Raw genomic sequence first — 14,318 nt, 5'->3', positions numbered from 1 at the left:
TCATGCCTTCTAAATTCGAATCTCATTCTTCATCACCCCACCCCAACTAATCCCTCTTGGATTCTCACTGGTGGCACCACCCACAATAGCCCCAGCCAGAAATCCCCCTCCTCCCTTACCCCGACATCCAGGCAGTCCCAGAGCTCAGGCCCCATGACACAGGAAGACCTTGGCTAAGCTCATTTTCTGTCACGGGGCACAATGACTGGCAAGCCAGGGGCATCGGGAGGGAAGGATGGGTCTTCTGACTCCATACACTATATTCTGTTACCAACAATGCATGGACTTACAATGGAATTAAAGTTATGGCAAATGCACAGGAAAAAAAATTTTTTTCCATCTCACTGAATTCTCTTTACATGATCAGACTCTTAAAAATAACAAATTAAAAAAACAAAAAAGGAATATTAAGGGCTCATTACGAGTTTTATCTGAAGCCAGGTCTTCTAGAGCTTTCCTTGATAAGAGTAAGAATCTCACAATTAATCATCCAATTAATTTCCAATTCTCCTTTACAAAATGAATCTCATTAGTAAAACCTGGAGTGGGGCAAGACAAACACAATGAACCTTGCTCTAAGTTAAAAAGACGGTGACCAATGCAACTGAAAAGAACATTAGGGTAAACACGGTTAGAGACTGCGGTCCGGGACGGAAGGAGCTTCGAGCTGACCAGGCAGTCGTAAAACGTTCCCTTAAGTTCGTTTCAAGGGACCGTGCTATTACAAAGCGACTGTGCCAATTCAAGGAGTCTCGATGGCATTCAAGTCTTATTAAAACGACGAACCTATTCTCTTAAAAAGAACAATGGCATTCGAAAAGCATTGCAAAATTAATCTAGTTATTGCCCTATAAAGAGACAAGGATGTAACTATGTTTTAAAGGGGCCACAGGTTGTGCCGTGTTCAAACAGAGAATCCGTCCACAAAGAAATCCTCCACAGGACATCTCCCCATTAATTAGGCAATGAAAACAGAGCCTCCCTGAATCAAGCAGGAACAAACAGGAAAGAAAAGACTATACTTCTTGTGAGCGGGACACACACACACACACACACACACACACACACACGCACGCACAATGAAATTAAAGGCAAGGCACTCCACCCTCAATATAATCAGCTTCAACAGAAATAATTAGAGATCTTACGTGGGCTTCCATGGTTTCTGCTCCCTGCTCTAAGGGGTGCCCAAGGGGGGAGCTGGGCATCCGGGCTCCTTTGTGCCCGTCCTAGGGTGGGAGCGCCCTTTGCTCGGCCTCGTAACAAGAGGCTGGAAAAGCCAGGTGCTCCAGAGAACAGAGTAAGATTCTCCTTCTGTGGGGTGGGGTAAAAGGAAGAGAAGATAGAGCTGAGGCAGGGAGTGAGTTAAAGAAAGGGGGGCCACAGAACGGGGGCAACTCAGAAATGGTGATGCTGGGCAAATGCTCCTGATCACAGCCACACTCCCTCTCCTGTCACACACACACACACACACACACACACTCTCAGGTGCGGTGAACACTTTGGAAGAGAGTCTGGTTTTCCTTAAAATAAAGGTATCACCTCCTTCAGATATAAAAAGAACTCTCTCTAGGGCAGATGCCCCAGTTAAAGCCTCAGTGTCATCTCCAGCTTCCTGTTGGTCACCTCTCCCACCGCCCCATGCTCTGGACTCTGGCTGTGGCCGTGGTCGGCCCTGAGCTGGCTGGCGGGGGCGGCCATTGTCCCTTGGTTCCAGCTGGGTTCCCAGGACACGCCCGTTCCCACCTTCCCAAGTTGGCAGGCTGGCCTTCCTGGACTCCAGCGATGCGTTTCTCTGCCTCGTGTGCGCCCCTCCCCCCCACACACCAGGTCTCACACTTGCGCAAGCAGGACTATTTTTACCCACATTTACACTCATCACACTTCACACGGAGTCTGGTACACGGTTGGGGCTTCAAGCACGATGACATTAGTACAAACGGTAACAGCAGATGGTCTAGACATGTGTTCCCGCCAGGGGCTCAGGTATCTTGTCTCACTTCATCACCCCAACAGCTCTTAAGAGGTGGGTGCTAGCATGCTCCCATTTTACAGATGGGGACACTGAGATTTAGAGGCCAACTTACTTGCCTGGGGACCTCAGCAAGCAAGTGGCGGGCTGAGATTACGGTCTTAACCTGTTTCCCACTTAAAGCTGCTTGGTGAATTGATCACCAAATACTATAGCCTTTCAAAAGAGACTCTTCTCTTTTGCAAAATGTTGAACATTTTCTTAGTTATTATTTTCAAATTAAAGACTAATAACAATTCTCACTACAGAAAATTTGGAGAACTTAGAAAGGCATGACAAAGAAAATAAAAACAATCTCACACCATTCAGAAATAATCCCTGCTAAGACTCTGAATTATCTTCTAGTCTTTTTTCTATGTACTGAGGTGCCCTAGGCCTTCTGTATACGTAATAGATATTCATGTACATTATGCTATATATGTATGTATTCATGTCATCTATCATTTTTGTAAATTTTTCTTTCATAAAACTAGGATGATATAGTATCTTACCTTCTTTCATATCATGATCATTTTCCATGTTATTAAGATATTCTTGGGAAAGAAAATCAGCTATATAATCATTTCAAGGAATGAATTTAACATAAATTAACGATTCCCCTATATTGGACATTAGGCTGCACCTATGTTTTAGTATTATAAATAACCCTACAGTGAGCATTCATGCTCATAAAGCTTTGACCACATTTCTAATTTTTTCCCCTGGCAGGGGGACGGGGGAGAAACAGGGATTGGTGGGTCAATAGAGTGTATTTAAGGTCACTGTTCTCAGAAAGGTCTGAACTAACATTCCTATTAGAACATTTCACAAAGTTTTCTGAGGTAAAAACTGGATTCCACGATCCCTTTGATTTTTTAAAGCTGATCTACTTTACCATCAAGTCATGAACTATCTATTCTTTCATGAGTCAGTTTATGGTTTTGCGTATCTGGTGTCGTAAGCTGATAAGCTGGCTGGTGATAAATATAACCGGTATCTGCAAAAGGCCATTCCCAGCACAGAAATGGAAATGACCTAAGCCTGGTGTGGTGCGGTGGGGCCCACGATGCTCCTGTGGGACACAGCTGTGTGCACCGCATCCCTCCTGTGAGTTGTGGGGAGATGCCCTCACCTTCCTTCTTTACTTTAGAAACAAGGCTTGGCAAGTCCTGGCTGCTTCAGGGCGGAGGGCAAGTTGTGACTCTCTGCTCTGTCACAGTCGGCCTCCCTCGTGGGCAGCTCAGAATCCCAGGTCCGAGTCTAGGCCCCCACCCTCTGCTGCCCCCTCTGGTGACTGCCCTTAGTGGGACCCCGGCTCCTTGGCCTTTTCCCAGGCCAGTCCAGCTCTGAGCCACAGGCTTGGGGACCTGTTGACGATGGGGCCAGCATGTGGCTGTAGCCTGGGGCTTCTGAGCTGGCCCAGGAAGGGCCAGCCAGACCCAGGCCAGAGCGGGCAGCTGGAGAGGGCAGAGCGAGTGCCTGGGTTTCCTTGACTGTGAAACAGGCAGGATACCACGCCTGCCTCATGAGGTGCTGTCAAGATGAAGTAAGAGAAGGTTGCTGCCTCATCACTGACAAGTGCGAGGCTCCTCCCCCTCTACCCCTTTTCAGTGCCAGCACAGCAGGAGCCAGGGACCCTCCAGGGAGAACGGACAGCGTGGATCCCACGTCGGCTTCTCCCTTCCTGGATCCTGCACTTAAACAGCTCCTCGGTTAAAATACTCATTTATGATCCATTTCTCACTTGGTGAGACTCCAGGCATGGGCACCAGGTAAACCGGAGTGCTGTGGAGCAGGGCTCTGCCCAGCAGAGAGCGAGCGGCACACGGGCCCAGGTGTGCACCCGGGCGTCACCCGCGGATGCTGTGCGGCCAAAAGCAAGTGACTCCGGAAGTCCCTGTCCCTCCAAGTCTCAGCCTCCTCTCTCTATGGGGAGGGCATGGCACCTGTCTCACAAGGCTGTTTTGCACATGAAATTAGATCATCCAGCAAGGTACCTACCTAGACGTTAGGCATTCTGCCTGGCAGATAAGAAGGATGGCGGTGATAAAATAATTACAACCGACATTTGTTGAGCCCATTCTGAGTCACGTTTTGAAAAGATGTTGACTTCACTGGTAAGTTTTCCAGAACCAAGAGTCTAACATATTTAGGACATGCTGAAGATGAATACAATAGAAAGCCAGCAAGCTCTAATCTAATATTACAGTGATAAGTGAACTAATGCCTCTCTTTCTCTTTTTTGGATTTCCCAGGAGGAGACGCTTAAAAGTCAAGGCCGCGTGTCCACTTCAGTCATCGGTGTCACAAGACAAAACAGGCATCATTAGGTTCAACTGTGTTCTGGCACTGGCCTGAGCTCCGGGCCTCAAGTCCAGCTGATTCGGGCTTTATCTATATTTGGTACATGATGTCAACCTAGAACATCTTATTCTTTCACGTTTAATAAACCAGCTTAAGACATCATTACTCATTACCCTGGTGAATTCATTTTGAAACTCTGAAGGCGGAGAGGGTGCACCTCACATTTCTCACTAAAAGAGAAGTAGCTTAACTCTCCACTGGTAAAATGTGAACTGCCACAAATGTCTTTAAAAGGGGGCAGGGGGTGGGCAGGCCAATTCCCACACCGGCTCACTTAATGATTTTTACAGACAAGAAGGCTGAAAACAGATACACAAGAAAAGTTTTTTTTTTCTTCTAATAAGCACCTTTCTACAAGAAGCTACCAATTATGAAAACCAGAAATGCATTTGAATGCTTCTTATTGCACCAAGTAGAATGTCAGCTGCTTTTATTTATTGCTTATTTGAAAGGGAGGGAGGGAGAGCAGAGTAAAATTTCCTTTTTCTTCTCTAACGAGATGAGTCACAATTTCCAAACATCAATCAATCAGTGAGTCAGAGGCGGGGAGAAGAGGAAATGACCCGGAGCCTCCCACCCTGAGCGCCTCCAGAACCCTGTCGAGCCAGGAACTCCTGGTAGGGACTTGACTTCCCCGTCTTCACACCCGGGGGCCAGGCACCTCCATCAGACACTGTGAGTCACGTCCTAAGCATAGGGTTCCTTTGCTCATTCACTCAGTTGCTCAATAAATATTTTGGGGTGCCTACTGTGTGCTGGGAATACAGAGATGAGTAAAATGGCCCCATCTGAGTCCCCATCCAGGCCATAAACTGCATTCTGAACATGCAAGAAGTGCCCTACTTGGGGATGTACCGGCAGATACGGAAGCACCCGGGAGGAAAACCCCGCAGGTCGGGTAGCAGTAGGGCTGGGAGGCTCCAAACATGCTTCTAAGACAGGGAACACCTGAGCTGAGTCAAGAGTGACCAGAAGTTAGGGATGAGGCTGGGGGCAGTCAGAGAGAAGAGCTGTTCCAGACAGAAGGGTCCCTGTGCACTTGCACGGGCTGGGACAAGGATGCTGTGTTCCAGAGCCTACAGGCCCGCCTGAAGCACAGGCTCTGCTAGGGGCGGGGGGGGGGGGGGGGGGGGTATGGCCAGAGACCAGCTCTCGGAGGGTCTGCCTTCCCTGCTAATGTTGGCTTTGTTCCTGGAGTGTTCTGTGCTTCTGGACTGGAGGGAGGGTCTCACACCTTAGCTGGTGGGTAGGGCTGATTAAGAAACAGACTGTAGGGCCACCTCCAGAGTCCCCAGTTCACCAGGTCTGGAGTGGGCCCAGGTGATGGGATGCTGCAGGTCTGAGGACCACACTGAGGACCTGTAAGAGCAAGGCTTAGCACACCCATTCTGGCCCACGGCCTGTTTTACTTTTCTACATAAACTATTACTGGACCTTCATTCATGTATTATTTATGGCGACTTTACATCAGAGCTGAGTAGTTGCAAAGAGACTGGATTGGTCACAAAGCCTATATTATTTTACCATCTGGCTCTTTGCAGTCCAAGTTTGTCAACCCCTGCTATAGGATGGCTTAGGTGATTAGGAAAGAACAATTACAACTTTGTGGCCAGCTCATCTTGGATGGTACTAAATTAACCAATGCCCAGCAGGTTTCTTTTCTGCAGGCTCTGAAAAAGTTCAGAGCCTTTAATAACTTATTTTTCTTGGTGTTCCCAATAATACAACATTATTCTGTGAGATGCCACTAAAGAATTTTAACCGAGGATGTTCACTGATAGACTTGTCTCTTAGGAAAACCACTCCAAGGGCAGACAGACTAGAAAGGAATGAAAGTGGAGGTCAGGAGACCAGTTAGATGATTGCCATGGTAACTACATAGGCCGTGACAAGAGTATGTACCAGGGCAGGGGTCAGCAAACTTCTTCTGGAAAGGGCCAGACAATAAATATTTCTGCTCTGCAGGCCTTGATGTCTCTGTTGCAACTACTCAGCTCTGCCCTGGTGGCACAAAAGCAGGCAAAGGCAACAGGCAAAGTGTGGCCGAGTTCCAATAAAACTTTATTTACAGAGTCTCAGTCTGGGATAGTGGATGGTGGCGATGGTGGTACAACAACTTGAATGTTCTTAACGTCCCTGGACTATACACTCAAAATGGCTAAAATGGTAAATTTTATGTTAGGTATCTTTAACCGTGGGCTTCCCAGGTGGTGCTAGTGGTAAAGAACCTGCATGCCAATGCAGGAGACATAAGAGACCTGGGTTCAATCCCTGGGTCAGGAAGATCCCCGGAGGAGGGCCTGGCAACCCACTCCAGTATTCTTGTTTGGAGAATCCCATGGACAGAGGAACCGGCAGGCTACAATCCATAGGGTCCCAAAGAGTCAGACACGACTGAAGTGACTTAGCATGCACACACAATAAAAGAAAAAAAATTTTTTTCTACACACACACACACACACAAAACAAAACAAAAAACCTCCAGGGACACTGAAATTTGAATTTCATAATTTTCATGTGTATCATAACATACTCTTGTTTTCTTTAAACCATTCAAAAATGCAGACACCACTCTCAACTCATGGGGCATGCAAACACAGGTGATGGGCTGGACATGACTTGCAGACCCTGGCACTTGGGCAGAGGGTGCAGAGGAGGCAGCAAAAGTGACAGCCATCAGGAGCTCAAACCAGGAACTGGTGACGGGCTAGCTGGGTGGGTGGGGGAGGGAAGAATCCACATCCTCCCCATCAGGGTCTGGGCATCGTGGAAGCAGGCAGGGGGGTCCAGATGCCCAGCATGTGACAGGAAAGGTCTCAAGAGAAGCCAGGTCCTGATGGACATGCTTGGGGGACACCAACACCCCCAGTCGGCCCGCACCTAGGCTGCCAGCCACTGAGGGTCATCGGTCTCTCCCAAAGGCCTGTCTGCGTCTGGGGATGCCTGCCTCCTCCTTTCAGAAGCCTCTCCCCTCAGTGACTGTGCCCTGTGGACCCCTGCCCTGCAGAGAAAGAAAATCGTCTTATCCAAAATAAACTATCACTATGCAATCCAGTCAGGGGTTGGGGGTTGAATAATAGTCAATCTCTCTCAAACACTCAGTAGGGAAGGACATGACACAAATTTCTAAATTTCCAATCTTCTGTGGACTGTTTTTTTTTTTTTTAATATTTTGATTTATTTATCTGCCTATGCTGGGTCCCAGTTTCAGCAAACGGAATCTTTAGTTGCAGCATGTAAACTCCTAGTTGCAACATGTGGGATTCAGTTCCCCGACCAGGGATCAAACCTGAGCCCTGCATTGGGAAAATGGGGTTCCAGTCACTGGACCACCAAGGAAGTCCTTGGACTGGTATTTTTATAAAATACAGGAAAAATGCCACGTGGACGTCACTGTAATATCAAGAGGCCACGAATGTTTCTAAACGCCGCTTTGAACCCCTGTACTTATCTAGCTGCAGGCCAATAATGGCCGTTTCCTGGTCCTCGGGCGGCACTCTGACACACTTTGAGTGGCACACTGGCCTACATCATGTCTCCTGAAGTTTCTCTGCTGAAAAGAGCACAATGTACAACCCAACTGGGCCAGCAAGTCCGATCCCCCAGGGACAGACCTCCCTGGAAGGCAGGGGACCTCGCTGTGTGTCAGCAGGAAAACTAACCGCTGCCACCGCCTCGCAAACCGGAGGTCAGAGGAGAAGCTGTGATTGCCCGTCTGGGGCACAGACCAGACCCTCAGTGGTTGGGCTGGCACAGCGCAGCGGGGACCAGCTGGCCGGCAATGCGACCAGAGCACCCGCCCCGAGGGACCTCAGAGAGACAGAGGGGCGGGGACAGCTCTCTGGCTCAGACAACTCTGATGCCGAATCAACAGAACAGTCAACAACCAGAGGCTGCTCCTTATATTAAATGCTCACCTTTATCACACAGTCCCAGGGCACATCGGTGTCATATGAAAAGCTGATCCCTACAGAGAATCCAGGGCACAGAGGGAGCGCACGACTCACTCCATCAGGGCGGACATAAGTTTTGTATTTAAGAGATGTAATTGCAAATCATTTCAGAAACTGCTCGACAACTAATTGTCGTTATAATACCAAGTTTACATTGCCAAAATAATGGACAAATATCACCATGTAATAGAACAGTACAAAAATGGTAATTTTACTATGGAAAGTTGGAACTTGCCATTTCAAATTAGCAGAAGCTGTGAAGTGGGCATTACTGACAATGTGAATATAGTAATTGGGGCTGATTTCTTGGCGCCTGGCCGAATCTGGCTGCCTGGCGTCCTGTGAGTTAATTATAGCTCTGCTAACGGAGCGGGAACACTTAGCAAAGAGACGCAGAGATAAAACTCTGCTCAGGTCTCTCTACAGATGAGGCAAATGTGAATGTTTTGGCTGGAGATCTGGTGCAACAGACATTATTCCCAATTAATTTCTTAAACAGCAGCCCTAAGAAAATATGGACATTTTCCTGCTGAGGTCAACAATCAGCAGAGGTCAAACTTCGTGAAGGTGTCCTTGCTATCCCCAAATCTGTCTTCATGCTTTCCATGTTGTTGATGAAACGGCTAAGTCAGTCATCTTAGTCTAACGCCCCCAAATATTTAATTTATGGCTTGGAAAGTTGCCTTTTAAAAAAAGTTCCAGAAATCAAAATATGTGGTTCTCCCCCAAATTTAGCTCTATCTGCAGACTGAGACAGTTATTTCACTGTAGGCTTAAAAAAAAATAAATCTTTTAATTTTAGAGATTTTATTACGTCCTTTCAGACTCAAGACTGGATTCTTTCCACCACCCCACCCCACTCCACTCCCTGCCCTGCCCGAGGCACTGCTGATCTGACCCATCACCATTGTCCCAGGCTGGTCGGCTCCTTCCTTTTATGAAACGGGTGGGCTTGGGCACAGGCAGCACTGACCCATAGATTTGCAGGGAAAATGTTCGAGATAGTGAGATAGTGGGATACTGGGATACTGGGATAGTGAGATCATTTTGTAGTGGAGTTAGTCTCATTTAAGACCATCATCAAAGCATCTGAAATAAAGGCTGATCATCGTGTCCGTGGTCTTCAGACCTGCTTCCATCCTCCCCACCCATAAGCACTGTTCCCCCAGCTGAAAACGAGGACACTGATGCTTTCCTGCTTCCCTCTGCTCTGCATCTTCTCCTCGACGCCAAGTCCATGGGGAGACTGGTCCGGGGTGCTGCCTCTTTGGGCTGACTTGACATACATGCTAGCCCTCCCTGGTCTTGGCCTGGGGTGGGCACCAAGGCTGGAGTCAGCGTAACCAGTCTAGAATCTAGCTTAAGGCCAGAGCAAGCTCTCTCTGTGAAGCCAAGATGTTGACACCCACCTTGGATGACCACAAGCTCTCTCTGTGAAGCCAAGATGTTGACACCCACCTTGGATGACCACAAGGGACATACATAATGGGCCTAGCACCACTCTTGGCTTTGGGGCTCAACAAATGAGACCTTTCCTGCCCCTTTGCATTACAACCCACCTGCCTCAAACTCCAAATCCAGCGTTCACTCTGCAGCATTGGCAGCCACTGCAAACCCTCCTGGAACTCCGACTCAGTCCTCAGAGCTTCCGCCTGACTCCTCGGCCACTTCACAGCTGCCCTCGGGGTCTATGCTTCATGCCAGAGAATGCCAGCCCCTCCCCAGTCTCGAACCACTGGCTTCATCTGGGGGCTCCCCTGCCACCCCGTTCCAAACACACAACACTAGTTTGCCTCCCTCTGAGTCCTAGCCCTCTGACCCAGTGGGGAAAGACCTAGAACTCATTCTTTATGTTAGCCAATGCCTCAGCTTGATTCCCAAGCCAAGCCCTTCACTGCTGGTGTTCCCAGCCTTGGGGGACAGAGCTAATTCTGTCACCCAGATCCAAGGGAGGGAAGCAAAGAAGGCACATGCCCCAGACACGACCTCTCGAGTCAGAACTGCACTCCTGTGTGCAGTGGGTCAGGACCACAGATATGCCGACCTACCTGAACTTGGTCTAGGCCAGCCCTTCCAGCTCCTCTTTCAGGCCTGCAGTTCTGGGTTCAGAATCCCAGGGATTCTCAGTTTCTTGCACTGTCCAGCTCCTCTACTTGGCACCCCCAGCCCTGCTCTCAGGATGCTTCCAGACAACCCCACTCCCAGGTGGATGTCAGCTCCATAAGGGCAGGATCATCTCCGGTACCCCCAGCCCCAAGCACAGTGCCCAGCACAGAGAAGGCACTCAATACAGACTGGGTTTCCATGGGTTCTTGTGCTATTTTAAATAGCAATAAATTAATTGCTGGATATAATTTACAAAATGCAACAAACAGAGAGGGGATTTACTCACAGTTTAAAGAAAATTATTAATGGCTGTTTTGATTTATTCTATTTTCCTGGCATGAACTCTAAATTCCACTGACTGGCTTCGGCTGTGTTATGCTTTGTATCTAAATGATAGTGGACGTGTCGAAAGCAAACAGATCCTGGAGCTAAACCCGCGGAACTGGGGCCTGGCCTGGGTTGGATCGGGTTGTGGTCCATGGCCTCAGGTGCCTCTGCCCTGCTGTGCCCAGGAGAGCCACGCTGACCCTCTCCCCACACACACCTGGCACCTGCCCCAAGGCTTGGTAGTCTCTTGGTGACTGCAAGCTGAATGGGAATTTCCAAAGCCAGCTTGGGGGCGGGGACGGCACCCAGGAGTGACAGCACTTTGGAAAAGTGCGATGCTCTTTTGCGCCCGTGTGGCATTCAGCCTAAACTCTGGGTAAAGGGAGAAGCGGGGCTGACCTTGACCCTTGTGCTCTTCCCCAGACCAGACCGCAGCTCCTTGCTCCAGAAAAAAGGACCCCTCTCTTGCAGCTGGCAGGCAGGAGCGTGGGGGGCTCCGGCTCTCTTGGGAGCAACCTGGCCATGGCCACTTGCTCTCTGGGGATGCTGGGGTGTCCACTGGAGGTAGATGGAGCCCTGGAGGAGTCAGAGACCCGACCAATAGGCACAGGGTTTTATTAAAAACAAAACCAGGGGGCGTCCCTGGTGGTGCAGTAGCTAAGATTCCACACTCCTAATGCAGGGGGCCCAGGTTGGATCCCTGGTCAGGGGACTGAACCCACATGTTGCGACTGAGAATGTGTACGCTTCAACTAAAGACCCCGTGTGCCACAACTAAAACCTGGCACAGCCAAACTAATAAATATTTAAAAAAAAAAAAAAAACCTACTAAACAAAACAAAAGCAGAATCACCAACAGACGGACTCATGGTGGCAAATGGTGATTAGGCAGAGACACATACAGGGCCCCTCTTGATAGGCACTCGGGGCAAAGACTCTGGCCTGGCTGCTGGGCTCAATTTGATAACTCACTGAAGTGCATCCCTGAGCAGGTCCCTGTCTCCCTTGACTATGGAGTTAAGAGGGGTGGACCACTGGGCTTAAATGGGGGTTCACTGGCTGCCACTGGAAAGCAGAGGTGAGTCGGGCAGAACAGAGAGCTCCTAACAGTGATGTGTCACTCTCCTTGGCTACTGTGGGGCCAGTGAGCTGGACCGTAAGAGCAAGTGTTGGCCCACTTCGTTCACTACCTCCCAGTGGGTGGGGTTAGGTGACTGCCACCACTGAGGAGGCTGGGGTGCACTACTCATGGCTAGCACCATCCTACCACTGATCAACACCCTCCTTGGGAAAAGAAGGAGTTTCCAATCGTTCTGGGGCTGACACAATGTCAGGGCTGCAGACCCCTCCTGCTGGAATATGGAAAACCCGCTTACACAGCTGTCCATACTGCCTCCAACCCCTATCTGGAAAAAGCCATTGGGAGGGGGTGGGGTAGTCCCTCTCTGTGGGGATGGGGGCCCCTCTCATGCCTCTGACAGTCAATTTGCCTGCTCTCCAAGCCTGGGTCACTCACATCTGTGAGTGGCTGAGCCCAGTAAGTGAAGGAAAAACGAGTGATCTTTCCTGAGTCACGGCACTAATGGAGGCTTTGGCAAGAACCTGCAGTGGCTCAAGATGTCATGTTGTGTGATTAGACACAGTTTACTTAAAATAACAAGCAACCTGAACTTACACCGAGAGGAAGCTGCATTTAGCCAGTTTGAGCCAAGCACTGGCACACTACACGGCCATGAAAAAGTGCAGGCCAGGCCCGGCAGACCCGTCGGACAGACGTCCCCAACACACAAGCTTGCAAAAGGGCACGTAAGTGGCAGGACCCCCGAGTCCCTGGCACAAGCTGGTGCTTTTCAGTATCACTGAGCAGAACTGAGCCTGGAAGTGCATCTAAGCACAGAGATGCCTGAAACACTGTTTGCAAAGTGCTAACCATGTTTATCTCAGGATGGCAGAATTTAAGCTGACTTTGTTTTTTCATGAACTGAATGTTTTACAGCTGGTCCTTATTATCCTAATAACAAGGAAATAACAGAGCTTCCCCCTGCCCTGCCCCGCATTTTGAAAAGACAAAAGTGTGGTCTATACGTGGTGCTCCATACGGATAGATTTTCACTTGCCACTGTAGGACAGCATGAAGATATAATCAACAAAAAGTTGCAATCAGGTGTCTGTGCAAAATGCCAACAGCAACAGCTATATTTTCACAAGTTACTTATTCATTTCTTTAATGGTATTTGTTGAATGCCTATGTGGCAGGCATTGTGCTGTGTTTATGGCAGTGACCAAAACTACATTCTAAACCTCCAAAGGCCAACAGGTGTCCACAAATCTATCACTGCTTTTTAAAATTTTTATTTTATTTAGTTCTAATTAATTAATTTATTTATTTTTGGCTGTTCTGGGTCTTTGTTGCTGCTTGGGCTTTTCTCTAGTTGCGGCGAGTGGGGGCTAGTTTTCGTTGCGGTGCCCAAGCCTCTCATTGCAGTGGCTTCTCTTGTTGTGGAGCACGGGCTCCAGGGCACGAGGACTTCGGTAGTTGTGGTTCCTGGGCTCTAGAGCACAGGCTCAATAGTTGTGGCTCATGGGCTTGGCTGCTCTGCAGCATGTGGGATCTTCCCAGACTAAGGACTGAACCCGTGTCTCTTGCATTGGCAGGTGGATTCTTTACCACTGAGCCGCCGGGGAAGCCCCTAATTGCCTTTTTTTAAAAAAATGAAAACTCTTACTGTTAGAGGACATTGCTGCTTACTTCTGGCCTCCCTACTCTTTTCACCAGAATATCTCTGAGCTTGGCTCTCACTCGGCATCCTGCCTATGACACACAATACTGAGAAGAGCCCACTCAAGAGAAAACACCCAAACTGGGCCAGAAGATGCCCAAAGAAGGGCTAAGCTCAGTCACACATATGTTGGAAAGCAACTACTTACTTGCTCAAAGTTAGATGAATAGATCATTTTTCTGCAAGTCAGTATATGAGCATTTACCAAGTTGGAGAGGAAAGCAAATATCCCCCAGAAACTTGCAGCCAAGCTATGACAAGCAGGGAAGTGATCTTGGTTATTTAATCATGGCCACCATAAGAAGGACAGATTCCATCCAGGTTGAACTGAGTTACAGACAAGTGATCAACCAGCAGCCAGTGGAGGCAACATTTGGACACAGGACTGTATTGCTCCAAAGTCACATACACACACGCAACACAAACACACAATGTACACTCCACATCCTGACTCTCAAAGGGCCAGCGGGCATCGCCAGCTGCTAAGGAGCAAAGGAAAAACAACAGCAGAGGAGGGAAACAGCAGGGTCTCAGGGTGGCAGGACCTTCAGGCAAAGATGCTGCTCACTTTCTGCCCCAAGACAGGTGGTTGGCAAAGTGATCGGGTGACAGAATACCTCCCTTTTTCAGCTAGCCCTTGGTTTGTAGCAGACGTGTTTGAAATCATAGTCGATACAAAAACTGTGACTGAAAGACACACCTGCAGAAATGGGGCCTTCTAGAAGCAGAACTCAGAAAACTCAGTTCCGTTTCACTTATTCTGTGAAAGCAAATCTA

The 14,318-nt window shown here is 48.7% G+C and overlaps 1 protein-coding gene and 1 long non-coding RNA gene across 47 annotated transcripts in view; both read right to left on the bottom strand.

Annotated features, from left to right (window-relative positions):
• The window catches only part of CUX1 (cut like homeobox 1), a 349,540-nt gene that overhangs the window by 236,239 nt on the left and 98,983 nt on the right, over nucleotides 1-14,318 (bottom strand). The gene's annotated exons all lie outside the window — the stretch shown is intronic.
• LOC145532503 (uncharacterized) lies at nucleotides 7,528-13,231 on the bottom strand. Its single transcript, XR_014073298.1, has 2 exons — nucleotides 9,787-13,231; nucleotides 7,528-9,737 (listed from the first exon to the last, which is right to left on the bottom strand). It is a non-coding gene; the product is annotated as an uncharacterized LOC145532503 (long non-coding RNA).

This window comes from Giraffa tippelskirchi, chromosome 13 (assembly GCF_054371585.1).
Source record: "Giraffa tippelskirchi isolate mGirTip1 chromosome 13, T2T-mGirTip1v1.2.pri, whole genome shotgun sequence".
NCBI classification, from domain to species: Eukaryota; Metazoa; Chordata; class Mammalia; order Artiodactyla; family Giraffidae; genus Giraffa; species Giraffa tippelskirchi.
Note: the sequence above shows the minus strand (reverse complement) of the source record. Positions and strands in the feature narration are given on the sequence as shown.